Genomic DNA, 16,384 nt, shown 5'->3' on the forward strand with positions numbered 1-16,384 from the left:
GGAGGTGCGACTTTGAGGAAGCAGAACTAAGAAGGGCCTAACAGGAAAGTGAGTCCAGGCTCGGGGAGGCTTACAGCTCACCCAGGGCCTGCGGAGCGCTGGGTCCCTCCCCACACCTCCCTGCCTAGACAGAGAAGGACACTGAGGCACAGCCAAGGCTTCGACCGGGCCCTCCCCCGGCCTCCGCCGCCTCCCCAGGCCCACTCGTGTCCAGGCCCGCTCCTTTGTCTAGGCCCGGGCCTCACAGGCTCCTTCTCCTCCTCGCCTCAGGCTCGGCTGACGCGGCCCGGGAGGAATGCGTTTCCGGAGGGAGAGGGCGGCGGCGACTGCCTTAGGAGCGGGAGCCGCCGCGCGGAGGAGGCGGTGCCGCAGAGGTCGCTTCCTGCCGGGAGGCGGCTCGGGTGGCGGAGTCTCCTCCTCCCGCCCCTGAGAAGGAGGAGCCGCCGCCGCCCGCCGCGCCCGAGACCGGGAGGCCGCTAGAGCCCGCGGGAGAGGCCGAGCGCGAGCGGCGGAGCAGCAGGCCCGAGCCGACCGTGCCGGGACCCGACGCCGCCCGGAGAAGGTAGGGCCTGAGGCCTGCGGGAGGGCGCGCGGCCCCCGGGCTGCCGGGCCGGCCGAGCCGGGCTTGGACCTCTTTGCGGGGCCGGGCAGGGCCGGGCAGGGCCGCGGGGCGGAGGGGGTAGGGCTGGATTCCAGCCTTCAGGCACCAGAGGAAGTGGAAGCTCGCCGCCCGCCCCCCGCCCGGCTCCCGGCCCTTCCTGCCTTTCCTGGCTCTGTCCCGCCGCCCCTTCCCCTGCTCAGGCGGACTCTGGAAGTAGAGCCGGCCCTAGCCCGGGTCCGAGTGGGAGGGTCGCGGGCCTGGGCGCTGTCACGTCGGGGGGCGGTGGTGGCCCCCATTGGCCACTCTCACACCTGCCCCATCTAGCGACCCTTGCGGCGGTCTTGCGGGCCTGAGCTCCGCGGTTAAGGTGCGGGAATTGGGACCGCCGGCTGTGGTCCGTGGGAGCGAGAAGCCTCCGAGGAGGCTTTGAATGGTTGTGGACGCCTTCTAGCCCTTTCTCTCTGTTTCTGTCACTGGCCGCTTTTTCTGTGAGCTACGTGGACACGCCTGGTCTCTTGCTCCCGGGATCAGAACTGCTCCCGCCTCCAACTTTCTGAAGCGGTGCGGCAGCCCGGAGCGCCCGCGGCGTGGGAGGGTGCGGGCTAGGCCCGGGCCGAAGTTGGCACCCGCAGCCGCTGGGGAAGGGAGGCGCAGAGCCGGCGTGTGTTCTTGTCTTCAGTGTTTAGAAGTACAAAGGACACGGCCCACCGCGGGGCGGCCCCGGGACCGGGACCAGGACCAGGACCAAACCAGGACACGGGGCCAAGGCCGACCCTCCTGGCAGGTGTCCACTTGTCCGCAAGACTTAAAACCCTACCTCTTCTCGTATCGTTTCACTGCGTGCCCTTTCTTATGCTTCAGAACAAGTTGGATTCTGAGAATTCTCATATTTAAAACCTGAAGACTTTTTATTTCAACAACTTTGTACTTTAAATGGGAAAACTAACACCAATTACATTGCTTCTGTTTCCTCATCTGTAAAATAGGAACAAGAATAATAATTATTATAATGACAGTGAGGACCATGCTTAGCTCTAGGCATTTTGCACATATTATCTCATTGAATTTCTAGAATGGCTCTGCTGAGGCTTAGGTATTGTTCTTATACCTGTTTTACAAATGAAGAAACAGAGGTATGGGAAACATAAGTAAATTGCCTATGATCTTCAGGAGACCCTGGAGAACCCATGGGATCTAGCTCCAGAGCCTATGTTTGAACCATGTGTAACCACCTTAACTGCAGGATGGTTGTGAAAATCAAATGTAAAATGTAAAAAAAACACTTACCTGAGAGTAGATGCTCAATAAATATTGACTCCTCTTCAATTCTCCTTGGTTGTAAAAATGTCTCAATGTAATTGATAACACCATTAGTAAGGTTTTTTGGGGTCTGTATTCCATGTGTTTAGGTGAGTAGAATTACTAGGAAGTTATTTTTTATTGTTGTTTTGATGATACAAAAGTAAATACTAAATGGATTTTTATTAGACTTTTTTCTTATATGACACATACCCTTTACAGTAGGTTATATATTAGAACATGTTAATAAACTATTAAGAAATATTAGTTGAAAGTTATCTATTCTACATTTGTGGACATCAAAGACTTAAGTACCCAAGAGGGACTTAAAGAGATTCATGGTGATGTTCATGTTTTTAAGTAATTTTGGAATATTGATCAATATTAAATAAGCAACTGAAGATGATGAAGTGAGAAATAGAAAAGAAATGAAGCAGATCAGTATTTTTTTTGTTGTTTATAGACATTTGCAGAGTAGATGATGTTACTAGAAAGACTATGTAACTAGAAAACACATAAATTCCAATTTAACTCATGTGTGTTGACTTCCCAGACCAACAATTTTAAGTATTTGGTATATTGGTTTTCTTTTTTAAAGACTGAAATTCTACATTAAGAGTTTTTAATCCTCTCAATTTTCTATGCATGATAGGATGGAATCAACAATTTAAAAAAATCATTGCATTTAGTAATTTCAACCTTCAGGCAGCTTTCTTTAGTTTTCTGGTTAGTATAACTTAAATTTGCCCCCAGTTATCGTCACTGAATGAAAATGTAGTTTAACTTGATATTTCTAAATTCTTAACTCCAGGAGGGACACTGGGGACCTCTCTTCACTTTATCTTAATGAAAATTAAACATTTTTGACCAGTTGCTATTTTTCTTGACAATGCTTACTAATTAATGTAATATCTATTTGGCTTCTTGATAAATAAATTGTGACTGTTGGGATGGGGGGAGTGTAGTATTCTCTCTGAAGAAAATGTTCTTTTCATTATATTCTGAAACACACTTGTTCTTAACTGTTCTGCCATACTGATACGATAAACAGCTTGTAACTGGCTAAAGTTTCAGAGAACTTTTGAGTTCTGAGATTTTATATTTAGAATTCTGGATGTGTAACAAGCTGAATTTATCTGAGTGAATTTGGATGGACTTGTTAATTTTAGATTTCCCCACTGTTTGTGGGGGTTAGGCTCTGTCAAGTTGTAGGTAGAATCCTAGAGAATTACATTGTGTAAATATGCAGAAATTTGTATTATAATATTAGTGTTTATTCTGTTCCTGATTATATGTTCTCCTGAGATTTTCATTTGTCCTTTTATATTGTTGCTGCAGAGGTGGGAATCCAGGGTAAGGGAGGATAAGAGTAGGAAAGAAAGAATGCCTTAGTCTTCTGGATTCTGAAATAATAGCAGGATCTGCAGCTGTAGCATGCTGAAATGTATTGAGGTTAAAGAAGGTGCAAGTCATAAAACTCATAATATTGGTAGTCTTAAGATATTTCAGTAGAGGTCAAAAACGGACCCTTTTCAGGAACTATATGCAAAAGGAGCCAAGCTATACTTCTTATACTTTGTTAATTTCTCATTGTTTTAAAAATGCTTATTTGTAAGATTTTTAAGGACTGATGTTTTGCTAATAAAATAATGTGTGAGAAAGGAAAAAAAAAGCTGCTTCAAATATATGTGCATTCATGTATAAACACACACTCACATACACATTTCTTTTTTTAAATATTTTGGTTTTTAGTTGTAGTTGGAGACAATATCTTTATTTTATTTTTATGTGGTGCTGAGGATTGAACCCAGCACCCTGCATGTGCTAGGCAAGCGCTCTACCACTGAGCCACAATCCCAGCCCCACACATAGACATTTCTTACATGACCAGTCTCATTATGTGAGTCTCCAAAGTGCAGTTTTCTGATCCTTAGGGATATGTAAAATGACTCACAAGAGTATTAGGAAGAAAATTTTAGGCTTACTATTATGTATGTTTTAAAATTTTAATCATTTTAAAATTCAAAAATTTATTATGGTTTACAATATCTTATACCGTTGCCATAAAGCTATGTGTATTTTACATGCATATTCCAAATTTTTTTAGTGATAAAGGTGAGTAATCAAAAGATTTGGCAATCCTGGGTATAGCGGGTGGTCTGGGTGGGAACATAAGAACTACAGTGTTTAGGAGGCAGAACTGATAAGTTTTGGTGTCTGAGGTTAGAGAAATGAAGCAGCCTGGTGTGACACAGGGTTCTGGCTATGTGGTGCCATTCACCAAGGTAGGATTTGTGACCACAAGGGGTAGTCCTGGTTGGCTGGAGGAGGGGAAATGATGATGAATTTATAATGTTGAGGTGTTTTTTGTTTTGTTTTTAAGGTGACCACAGGGCATAGGCAGAGATGTCTAGAGTGTAGCTGAAATTAGAGATCAGAAAATAAAAAAGATGTCTGGTTGAGAGATTTAGATTTGGGAATTCTTAGCCTGCAAGGGCTAATTGAAGCTGTACGCTGAGGGTGAAAATACCAAAGGAGTGAAAAGGGCCTGAACCTGGGCAGTATTTACCAGTGGATGGGTAAGTGGAGAATGAGGGATCTAGAAAAGCATTTCCCTTCCCTCTTTCTTGTCTGAATTTGTGGTTCCTTTGAGTGACATTTTAGTGGCTGGGATTTGTGGAGTTTTCCCAGTCATTAGCATGTTTAATGTAAAGTTGGAGAAACTTTATGTCCCTCTTTGGTAATTTATTTAAAGACTAACAGAACAGAGGGTAGGAAACCTGGGCATGCTCTGCCACTGAATTTTTTGTGACGTTTGTCAAAATACTCCACCTTCTGGATTTTTTTTTTCACACCACACTATAAAGTATCTGCTACATTTCTCATTCTGTCATTCTGTGAGTTGAATAGTTACTGTCTGATCTGAGTACTGTAGAGTGCACTTCTTTTTCTTTCCATGAGCAACCATTTTTTTGTATCACCAGAGAGCATAGGTGCTGTGCCAAATTACCACTCTAATATTTGCCAGTGCTGACGGATGAAATTGTTGCTATTAGCTCTTTGTTGGGGTGTAGCTCAGTTGTACATTACATTTTAGTCTATCAGTATATTATCATTGTCTAGAGACAAAAATGGTGTACTGAGTGAGCATAGATCAAGAAGTTGGTCTCGTCTTTGATATTGAGTGAATTATCTAGCTGGGACAAGTAGTTTTCAGCTCAGGAAAATAGAACACATACTGAAGAATATTTTACACAATGTACTGAAACAGATAATATTAATAGTTTTTGAGAAAAAAACATCATATTGGCTTAAGTGGTTTTGAAAGACTTATTAGAGGAGAAGAAGAGGCCTGAGTTTGGAATGGTGAGAGCAAAGATATATATATTTTTTGGTACTAGGGATTGAACTGTGTGCCTGGCTGAGATAAGATATGGATGACTGATGTGTGGCATACTCAAAGGACAGTACAGTTAAAGGCAGAATCCTGACTAATTTAGCAAATATTACTTGGCCACTTTGTTACCCATGGAAAAAATGTGTACCCATATATACATAATTACATATGAAATATAAAATGAAGGCTTGAATTTTTATTCTAGACTGGCAAGGGACACAGGCATGAATGCATTTAGTTGTAATTTTGAATAAAAATAACACTATGTCACAGTAAAATAACACTGCAATTATTGAGCATCATTGAAAGTTTGTCATTCACTGTGCTAGGCAGCATTAGGAATATGTTTTAAGACCACAGCAGAAGGAGTATTAATTCTGTTTATTGTGGTTGTTGAAGACTCAGAGACCTAATGAAGACCAACCAAAATAAGAAATGTAGAAGACTAATTAATATTCCGTTTGCTTAGGGAATATATTTGTAGTCTACTTAAAATGGGATCAGGAAAATATTTACATGCATAACCAGATATGTACCACTTGAAGTATAGAAGTCACATTTCAGTGTATAATAATTGTTTATTGAATGAATATATAAATAAGCTTTCATGTTCTTTATTAATGATTTATTAGCTTTCCCTCTACATCCAGTATTTTATGATTCATGTGTGATTCATATCACATTATTTCATTGCTTCTCTTAACAAGGAAGTGGTATGGTCTTGTTTGGTTATTGGGGAAGAAGACTTTAGTTTGAGAAAGCACATTTAGTATATTTTATGTTATATTATAATGTTATGTCAGGAAAATGTAACAAAAATACAATAGTGATTTTTTTTTTTTTTTTAATTAAAGAAGCATGGGTTGCATGGGATAGGTTCTAATCTGGTAGACTGTAAAGGTTACCATGTACAAGGCCCTGGATTCAGTCCACAGCGCCTCCCCGACCCCCCAAAGAAATTGACAGTTATTAAATAGTCACTCAGAATCTTATTTTAGAAGCTCACGACCACAGTGAATGACTGCAGGCAACAAAAAGAAAATCAGTAATCTAGTAAATTATAACTATAAAGATAATTTTTGGCAAGAGTTTTTATATTTATGATTATATTTTATTTTGCCAACAATTCTGAAGTAGATGTTATTCCCAGCTAGTAAAATGAAAAATTGATTTTTCCCTGTTTTAGTTTGGTTTTAAAACATTTATATATTTAAAATATGCCCAGTGCTCTGCTTGTTCCATGCTGGGAGATAAGACAAAATATGTAGTCAAAATTAATGTGACCAAGGAAGAATTTTAGAATAATCTATTTAAAAAGTGGATAAAGTTATGCATTTGGGGAACATAGTTTTAAGATTCTCCTTAACTAAAATTATGTAGTGCAAAAATACTTTTGATTAATCAGAATGGTTAGCTTTTCCTTCCTCTATTCATAGTTACCTTTGTAAATTTCCCCAAAGCAAGTTTTCTTACCCCTAAGTTGCTAACTCAGAAGAATTAAGTTCAGACAATTTTTCATGGTAATCAGTTTGGATTAGCCCTTCCTATTATGGTTTAACAGTTTGCTTACAGTGTCCCCCCCCCCCCCCCACACACACACACACACACACTTTGGACCTTTTAAGTCTATCCATCTGCAGTCTTTGGATTTATTTTGTACCCCACCTCCTTTTGGATTTTTTTTGGGGGGGTGGGGTGGGGTTACTGGGGATTGAACCCTGGGGCGCTTAACCACTGAGCCACATCCCTAGCTTGTTTTTACATTTTATTTAGAGACAGGATCTTGGTTAGTTGCTTAGGGCCTTACTCAATTGCTAAAGCTGGCTTTGAAATTGTGATCCTTCTCTCTCAGCCTTCCAAGTCCATCCACCTCTGTTATCTGATCGGCTTGAATTATTAATTTGAGTTCTGTATGATTTTTCTTGTTATGTTAATTCTGTTTCTCAACATTTGTCAGTTCTGAAGGAGTCCAATCTAAATTAATCCTTCTTTATCTCTCTATACTTTTCTTCTAGTTTTGAAGTCTTATTGTTTTATGATACTGGGTCTTGAACCCAGGACCTCCAGCATGCTAACCAGGAGCTTCAGCACTGAGCTATATTCCCCAGAAAGTCTTACTTTTTAGGGAGTGGTGGTGATGGTGGTGCTGGGGATTGAACCCAGAGCCTTGTGCATGCAAGGCAAGCACTCTACCAACTGAGCTATATCCCCAGCCCCAAGCCTTACTATTTTTAATCATTGTAAGATTTACTTGGGATTTTCTGAATTCCTTGATGAGTATAATGAGTTCATCTATATTTTATTATATTTTCATAGAAGATTCTTCACTTACTTTCACTTTTTGTCTGTAGAAGTTTTTCTTAGGTGCTATCATCCCAGCCTTTACCTCCTCCCTTCCCCAAGACATTTATCTTTTACAATTTTTTTAATTCCCCCTAACCTGAAGTATGTCCATTCTGCATAGTTCCTTTGCCCTTTTATTCTGTGTAGTGATGATGATTGATCTGTATCCTCATATTCCTGGAGATGGTGAGTAGAGTAGTTGTTAGTGATGAAGTTTATCTTTATTCTTGTCTTAAAGTATGTCTGACCATGTTGTAAGCTGTTTTCAATTGTTTTCTGAACTTGTCTCTTTGGAACAATCAAACGTTGTTATTGGAAGTTAGTAGCCTCATTATCATTAGGGAAAAAAAAGGGCTTCAGGTGCCTTAAAATGCCATTTTTCTGCTGAGTAGTGAAATTTAGGATGTTTTCTAGTTCAGACTATTTTTGTTTTTATCCATAGGGGATTGGAGAAAACACTTCAAATTAAATGTTACTTACATTTTTGTCTTAGATTATTTATCCTCTTCTCTTTTCTAACCCCTTCTATTTACTTTTCTTCTCCATTCTTTTACTAAATTGTATTAATCATTAATTCTTGAATATTATTTGGTCCATAAACACCTTTATAGTCACCACCACACCTCTTCCTGCCAGACAGAAGAGATTTAAAGTATACCTTGATAGAGGTATCAGATCTTCACCACCATTAAGGTGAAAAGATTTTAAAATGGTATGATGACAAAAGGGGAATATTTGAATGATGAGAACATTTAGCTTTTTGCATTAGATACCTAATTACATCGAAAGCTTGGGCTTTCAAAATAAGGCCTGGGTTCATATCATAGTTCTGTCACTTACATGTCTGGCACATAGTAGGTATGTAATAAATGTTTGTTGGCTTGGATGTAATTGTAGTGAATACAAATGTGCCCTTGTACAAAGATAGGAAGAAATCTGGTATATACTTCTTTTTTTTATATGAGTTTGCTTTTATGAGAGTTGGCTTATTTTAAAACTGAAATAAACACAACTTACTACTTTTTGTAAAAAATTAATTTTTCTCTGAAGTGTAATGTTCCTTCAAAGATAGTGTAGATTGAGCATCTCTAATCTAAAATTCTGAAATGCTCCAAAATTCTAAATTTTTTGAGCACCAGCATGGCACAAATGGAAAATTCTACAACTGAACTCATGTCACAGATGACAGTCATTTTCAGACACACTAAAAATATTGCATAAAATTACTGTGAGGCTATGTGTATAAGTTGTATATGAACAATTGTACCATGAAAATGAGCTTATTTGTAGAATATTCTTAAGAACATTTACTGCTCAAGGAATGAATTATGACTCCTTAGATAAAACTAAATGTGATAAAAAATGATCCTAGCATGAAATGCTTTTTTTGTATGAGCAAGACACAAGTCCTGTGTCTATACTTGCGAAATGTGGCAATTAAAATAACTTTTGTTGGCCTTCTCAGTTTGAATGCCCAGCGAACAAACTCATAGAACATTATAAGCCTGTTCCATTTCTATGCTCTGAGTCAGTTCTAACACTCAGTGTTTTTTCTTTTAAAATAGTGATGAAGTAGGCCTTCAAAAAAATAACACTTTAGTGAAGCACAAAGTCGGCTTTGAGTTACAATTTCTGATTTCAGGTGTCAAGTTTCAATTCTTGAAACTTTTGATTCTGAAAAAATTCTGTGAATTTTTTTTTTTTTTTTTTACTTTTCTGCATTGATTTCCTCATCTGTAAAATGTAAAACAAAGATGATATCGTTCTCTATCTCATACAGTTCTTTGGAGGAGATAGTTATATGCTATTATTTTTATCATTATTGTTCTAGTCATTGTGTTGAAATATAAATCTATTTTTTTAAAGTAAATGAAATATCTTTTGTTATAAATCACCTTAAATCATTTAATGCCTAATGTGACCCTCTCAGTGCCAAATAAATCTTCCTTTTTTCTGTAGTCCACAATGGGGAGTAGTCCCTGAATGAAATCAGGCCAGTAATTTTTTTTACTTGCTGGGAGTTGAACCCAGGAAGTAAGTCTCTCCTACTGGGCTGTATTCACTGACCTTTTTAAATTTTTGATTTTGAGACAGGGTCTCACTGAGTTGCAGAGTCTGGCATCAAACTTGTGATCCTCCTGCCTCAGCCTCTGAGTCACTGGGATTACAGGCATGCTCCACTGCTCTCAGCCCAGGCAGGCTAATAGATTTGTCTGAGTAATATGCCACAGAATTCTGATTCAGGCTTCTACTAGTAAAATGTCTTTTCAAGGGTGATTTCCTTCTTTCTTTTAGACTCTGCTAAGTTTGCTCTCCCATGATCTATCAATCTTTAGTTATTCTTCCTTATTTCTGTATTTGATCTTTTTTAAAAGATGGTCTGTGATATTAGCTTTCAGAAATAACTGTTTTGTTTAATATTAAACACTTACTTAGACTTTGTTGCTTTTATTGTTTTACATACAAATTGTTAAGTGAGAAAGCATATTAAATAGAATAATCCCACTGAAGAATGTGGTACCTAAGAATAGCATAATACTTAGTTTTTGATACTGAAGTCATCAGGTTCAAAATGAGTAACTGAATGGTTATAATTGACATCAGTTTATCTTTTTGTAGTGGCTTTATTTCTAACCCTTTCACTGTCTTTCTGTATTATGTCTTCCCAAAAGTGGATCCATCCAAAGTTTTGTATAATTTCAGTTGAAAAAAGCAAAATGTTCAAACATAGTTACTTCATTTAACCTAGTTGTTTTGGAGCTCTTGCTGTAATGTTTCTTAATAATTGTAACAAGTAACACCTAGTACTTATGATATGCCAGATATTGTTTTATATGTATCAACTTATTTAGACTTAGGAACCCCTATAAAGTAAATACTACTGTCCCTATTTTAGAGATGAGGAAACTGAGATACAGATTAGATCATGTGCTAGTACCAGCACCACCTTTGAGGCTGTGCATCCTGGTTTCAGATCCATACACTCATTTCTGTGCTGTCCATCATTATGCAATGGTTGGTACAACACATTGCCTGGTCTTCTGAAATTTCCTGTTTTGTTATGTTTTTTGGTACCTCAGGAAATCTTTGTCTTTATTTTGTTTCTTCTCTTGTTAACTATTAAAACATTGTGCTACAGAGGGCATAAAACGACTTTTAGGTGATGACAGTTCTTCAGGCAAGTCAATGGTACACATTCACAGAAGATGAGTGCGAGTTCCATACATCTTTATATTTGTTTTAATATATGTATGTATGGCTACATTTGAATCATCGCCTTATTCATTCTTTCCTTCCCAATTCTTGCCATCATTAGGATCCTCAAGAATTCGTGCTGATAAAACTTCTCACTATTCTAACAATTATTTTATTTTATTTTTAATTCTTTCAACTCCATTGGCCTTCATTCACTATATTAGGAACCTGTCCTGCTCTTCTCACATCTTCTTACCTCCCCTCTGGTTCCAGCCTCTGCTACTGGGAATAGTCCTATGACTCATTTCTGGCTGACTTCATCTTGCCCCAGTCTTGCTTTTCTCCCCCGGGCCTCTTGTCTGTCCCTGTGAGAAGTGGATGGCAATCCTCTGGGCACATGAGCTGCAGTTCTGGGAAATGTGGGGAGTATGGACAGCTTTTTCACCTGTGGGGACTGGAGGTGATGAATTTACTTCTTCCTGTTGACCCTCCCCGGGTCTTTATGCATGATCAAGTTCCCAGGTATCCACTGTGATAAATTAAGCATCTTTATATTGACCTTTTCTTTGTCTTAGTTCTTCTCTTCAAAGTACCTCTTTCCCTGGAGTCACCTTCCAGATTAAACTGCCTGTACGCAGTCCTTGTTTCAGGCCCTGTTTTCGAAACAATCGCTGATATATGTACTTTAAGTTAAGACTTTTCACCTAAGACTTCCTTTCTCTGAAATGTCCAGTTATTCCAGATGTGGAGCACCTATAAAAAAATGAGCATAAGATATGCCACTTAGGATAACTTCAAAATACTACCTGAATGGTTATTATGTTTGCAGACTTGAACACTTGGGACTTAAACTCTAGCTGGCTCACTTTCCACTTGTTTTTTAGTGATTCCCTCAGTGTTACCTTCCCATTGTCATTTCTAGTCCTTTAACTTTTTCCTCTTTGTTGTCAGCACCACTATTTCTTTTTTATTTGTTGTTTTTAGATATTCATGAGAGTGGAACGTTTTTAGATATTCATGAGAGCGTATTTTGACATACATGGAGTATAACTTATTCTAATTAGGATCCCATTCTGTGGTTGTACATGATGTGGAGTTACAGTGATGGTGTATTCATATAAGTATGTAGGAAAATTATGTCCAATTCATTTGACTTTCGTATTCCCATCCCCCCTTCCCTTCAATCCCCTTTGTCTAATCCACTGAACTTCTATTCTTCCCCTCTTCTCCTCTTGTGTGTTAGCACCCAGATAACAGAGAGAAGATGTGACTTTTGATAGCACCACTATTTCTTTGTCCCCTTTTCTTCCTCCTGTGCTTGCCCTGCAAACTGGTGAGATAATTCACTGATTTCAGATTCAGTGTTTTAGGACCCATGGAGGTATTCTCAGAGATTTGAACATTTCTAGAGAATATTCAAAAATTCATGTTTTTGTTTTGGTAGATAATAATAATAAACCTCTGTATTATCTGGTTGGCTACCTTAGAACTAATTATTGTTTTAGTGTTGTTTTTATTTGTTAATCAGTTTTGGCTTCATAATGTCTAAGAACCATAAGCATGAGACACTTTTACAGCTAGCTTTAAGATGGCTTAAAAATTTGAAAATTATTATCACTAGCGTATCTACAGTAACTCTTTTTATTTAGAAAGGGCTGGCACATTAACTAATTCAGAAGAATTATTCTTTCCTTACTTCCTGAGTGATATTAGAAAACAAATATATAATTTTATATAGTTCAGTAAAAAAATTTGAGCATTGACTTTGTGCCAAGTAATTCTAAGTGCTAGAGCTGTGAATAAGACACACTGAGGCCATGTTCTCTTGGAGCTGTGACTTCATCAGGGAAGACAAATATTAAAGATAGGTACAAGTGAGATGAGTTTTATAAATGTACTTTTGTAAGTTAGGATGTGCAATACCTGCGAGGCCCTCAGCATTGCTCTCTAGGTCTATTGTGTCTTTCTAATTTTCTTCACCTGGTTCTTTTTCAGCCCCACATCCTTTTCTCCCAGCAGTTGTCCTGAGTGAACTCTTCTCCACCTTGGAAAAAATGTACTGCTCCTGTATTCAGGGTATTATACTTCCTTGGGTCTGGATGTCTGGCTCCTTTTCTTCCCTCATTCCCGTGTTTTCACCCTTCAAGTCTGCCACCAGCTCTCCTTTCTTCCTGAGCATTCTTCACAAAATTTCTCTCATTTTCCTAATTTCAGTTACCACCTCAGTAATGACACTTCCAATGTCTGTATTTCTAACTTTGACCTATCTCCAGAGATCCTGAGCCATGTATCTTTTCCTCTCAGGAGGTGTCTTCACCTCCTTGGGGGTATTTTCCCTAGACTACAAGCAGACATTTCACATTCCACATTTCTCAAGAAAAAAACGCGTCATTTTCTTCCCTATCTCCATTCCCTTTTCCTGTGTTCTTTATTTAAAATGCAAGGTTTTTTTGTTTTTTGTTTTTTGGTTTTTTTTGGTGCTGAGGATTGAACCCAGGGCCTTGTGCATGTGAGGCAAGCACTCTACCAGCTGAGCTATATCCCCAACCCTAAAAATGCAAGTTTTTAACTATGACAGAGAAAAACAGAACACCATAAATTAGACTATTGTTTATTCTAGATTTCTTTCTTTTGCCCCCTTCTTTATTCAAGCAAATTATTAGAGCCACGTAGCTAGCTACCTCTGGTCACTCCCTTGTCATTTCATTTACTACTGTTGTCTGAATTCACCTCCTATGCAAAACCTTTGCAGTAACTGCTAGGCCTATCTTCTAGCGTCTATCTTCCACCCATCCTTTTTCATGCTAATTTCCTACCATGTATATGCAGTTATGTTGCTATCCTGCCCCGGTTTTTTTTTAGTTTCCCTACTATTTGTACAATAGAATCTAAACTCTTTCAGCATAGAGAGCATTTAAAGCTCTCAGTCATATAGCTCCATCTGCCTGCCTGCTCTCCATTTCTGCTGTTTCTAACTTGTGTTTTAAGTCTTGGAGTGATTTAAGCACTTCAAGATTCTTTTTGTCCTTTTTAGTGTTTTAAAATAATATAATTTGTGCTTATGGCAAAAAAATGATAACTACGAAACACATAATTTTTTTCCTTGTCTTTTTTTCCAGAAAAAGAAGAGAGAAAAAAATTCTAACTTGGGGATGGGACACCCAAACATGTACTTTTGGCAATCAGATTAGAAAGGAGTTGCTATAATCTCTTTAGGACCCACTCTGTGCATGCACAGATTTTGGCTTGGAATATCATCTCTCTTCCTTCTTGCCTCGTAAGTGCCTTTAATTCTGTCTGAAATCCTGCCTCTTTGTGAAGCCTTCACACCTGTTGGGATTTCAGTATCCTCAATGTGCTGTGTCCTATCTTCATTACAGAAATCATCACATCATACTGTAATTATTTGTATTTTTGTCTTTGAACTCAACTCAAAGTTCCTTGAGGCAGCAATATTTTTATTTCCAGATATAGCACAAAACCTGAGAAGTGACCTCTAGTGACGCAGAGTGGAATAACAAGTAGAAACCAAGAAAATAGATTAAGGGTACCTTACATGTTATAGCCAGTCAAGAATTTATGAATGAAGGGATTCAGGTAGATGAGGCCAAGAAAGAGTTCTTTTATATGGTGAGTTTCATACGCATGGGAGGGAGTATACATCAGTTGTAGTAGGTTGAGGAGAGGGGAAATGATTAGGAAATGGGGACCAATGTAGACAAGAAGTTTAGACCTTTGACTATGAAAAAGAGACCCAAATAGAATGAGGACAATGTCTCAATGGCATTTTTTCCTGTTGTCTCCTAACAGGCTGTCTTGTGTGGAAAGCCATCGGTAGGAAATATTTTAGTACCTTTTCTGAACATAAGAATCACCTGGTGAACAGGTCCTGCTCCACAAAGGTTATGGTTTTTGGCTTGGGGAGGGTATCCAGGTGAGTCTCATGGGGTTGTTCCCAAGCTACTATGGGAAGTGCTCCGTTAACAGGTTTTGAAATATAAGATGCTTGGTGTGTCTTCTTTCCATTTCTCCACACACATACAAGAGGATTTCCCAGTACCTTCTGAAGACTGTTAGGATTTGTAAGGGGAGGCTGTGGCTCTTTACATAAAATGCTCTACTGCTTGCTTCCCCCGTGGCCTCTCCTAATTATAAGTTCTTCTAATTGTCCTCATAGCACATATTCTTTTTGTGTGTATGTAGGGGTTGGGTACTGGGGATTGAACCAAGAACACTTTACTACTGAGCTATAGCCACAGCCCTTTTAATTTTTTATTTTGAGACAGTATCTTACTGAGTTTCTTAGGCCTTGCTAAGTTGCTGAGATCGACCTCGAATTTGGTGATCCTCCTTCTTCAACCTCCTGAGTCACTGAGATTACAGGTGTGGCTCACTACAGCCTGGCCATTTTCTTATTCACTATCCTCTTCTTTGTCCTCATAGATCTTTATTCTTAATTGCTGTCATCTTCTTTTGCTTCTTCATTTCCCTGAAAGCCTGACCTTGCCTTTTACAGACACCAACAGCCAGTGTCAGCTCCTCTCTGTTTCTGCCAGTGTGCTGAATAGTCAGGAGAGTTGACATTTGTCCTCAAACTGTTTGCAGCCATCATCCTTTTTCTCTCAGCTTTTTTTTTTTTTTAACCACTGGGGCCTTGAGCCACATTTTTGCCTGCTTTTGGGCTTGGAGCTCTTTCAGCAGTGTCAGGGTTGTGGTGAGTTGTTGTTTGACTTGTCAAGGTTCTTAGAAGGAAAGGAACTATGACAGATAAAGCAATATTCTAAAGGGATGTAGCCTCAGAATATTAAGAAACATTTTATGTTACCTAATAGTTTTATCTCAGTATTATTCTCTGAATTATATAATATTTTGAAAGATTTCTCAAAACTCTCCAGTGGTCCTTAAAGTAGTCTGAATAAATATATATATATATATATATATATAATCTTTATATGGGACAAATATTTGTTCCAACTTTTTATAGAAACTGCCCACATACTCTTTACCACAGTGATGCATTTCCTCAGAAATCTTCATGTTCCACATTATTTTCATTTTGGCTTTGGAATTGATTACATTATTTGAATTGTTTAGCATTATAGACTATGGATTTACTACACATTAAGCTTTTAGGCAGGTTCTAAAAGATGAATTGTGATGCTTAGGTTTTGTCAGTCACTTGGATGTAGTTGCATGTAAGCATAACTGCCAACTTAAGATATAACAGAACTTTCTGATCTGAGCCCACTTGTGAAGTACGTGACTACACAAGTTGTTCTTATCTGCAGTTTCTGTGATGCCAACATTGAGTGCAAGTATCCTAGAGGTGCTCTGACTAGAGCTTAGAGCCCTGTCTGAACTATCAGACTAACATCATGAAATGTAGGCCCTTGAAGGTGAGGGTTCTTTAAAATTTCTCTTCAGTGTTAATGTGGAATTCAATGAACTTTTTCTTATCCAAGGAAATTTGCTAATAAAAAAATTTCACACAGTTTATCTGTGTTTTTAATAAGAGAGCAAAAAGAAGAGAAGAAAAAACTGTAAGAGTT

The 16,384-nt window shown here is 38.7% G+C and overlaps 1 protein-coding gene and 1 non-coding gene across 4 annotated transcripts in view; one reads left to right on the forward strand and one right to left on the reverse strand.

Moving 5' to 3' along the window:
• The first annotated feature begins 431 nt into the window (after positions 1–431).
• The window catches only part of Itgb1 (integrin subunit beta 1), a 48,746-nt gene continuing 32,793 nt past the window's right edge, over positions 432–16,384 (forward strand). The window contains exons 1-3 of one of the 3 annotated variants that reach the window (XM_071599899.1): positions 432–562; positions 13,955–14,112; positions 14,646–14,769. The gene's annotated coding sequence lies outside the window, so the exon portion shown is untranslated. The remainder of the gene's footprint in view (positions 563–13,954; positions 14,113–14,645; positions 14,770–16,384) is intronic. The other 2 variants (XM_071599900.1, XM_027928543.2) reach the window with 2 other exon arrangements.
• Positions 7,436–7,508, reverse strand: Trnaa-ugc (transfer RNA alanine (anticodon UGC)). Its single transcript has one exon. It is a non-coding gene; the product is annotated as a tRNA-Ala (tRNA).

This window comes from Marmota flaviventris, chromosome 12 (genome assembly GCF_047511675.1).
Source record: "Marmota flaviventris isolate mMarFla1 chromosome 12, mMarFla1.hap1, whole genome shotgun sequence".
NCBI lineage: Eukaryota > Metazoa > Chordata > Mammalia > Rodentia > Sciuridae > Marmota > Marmota flaviventris.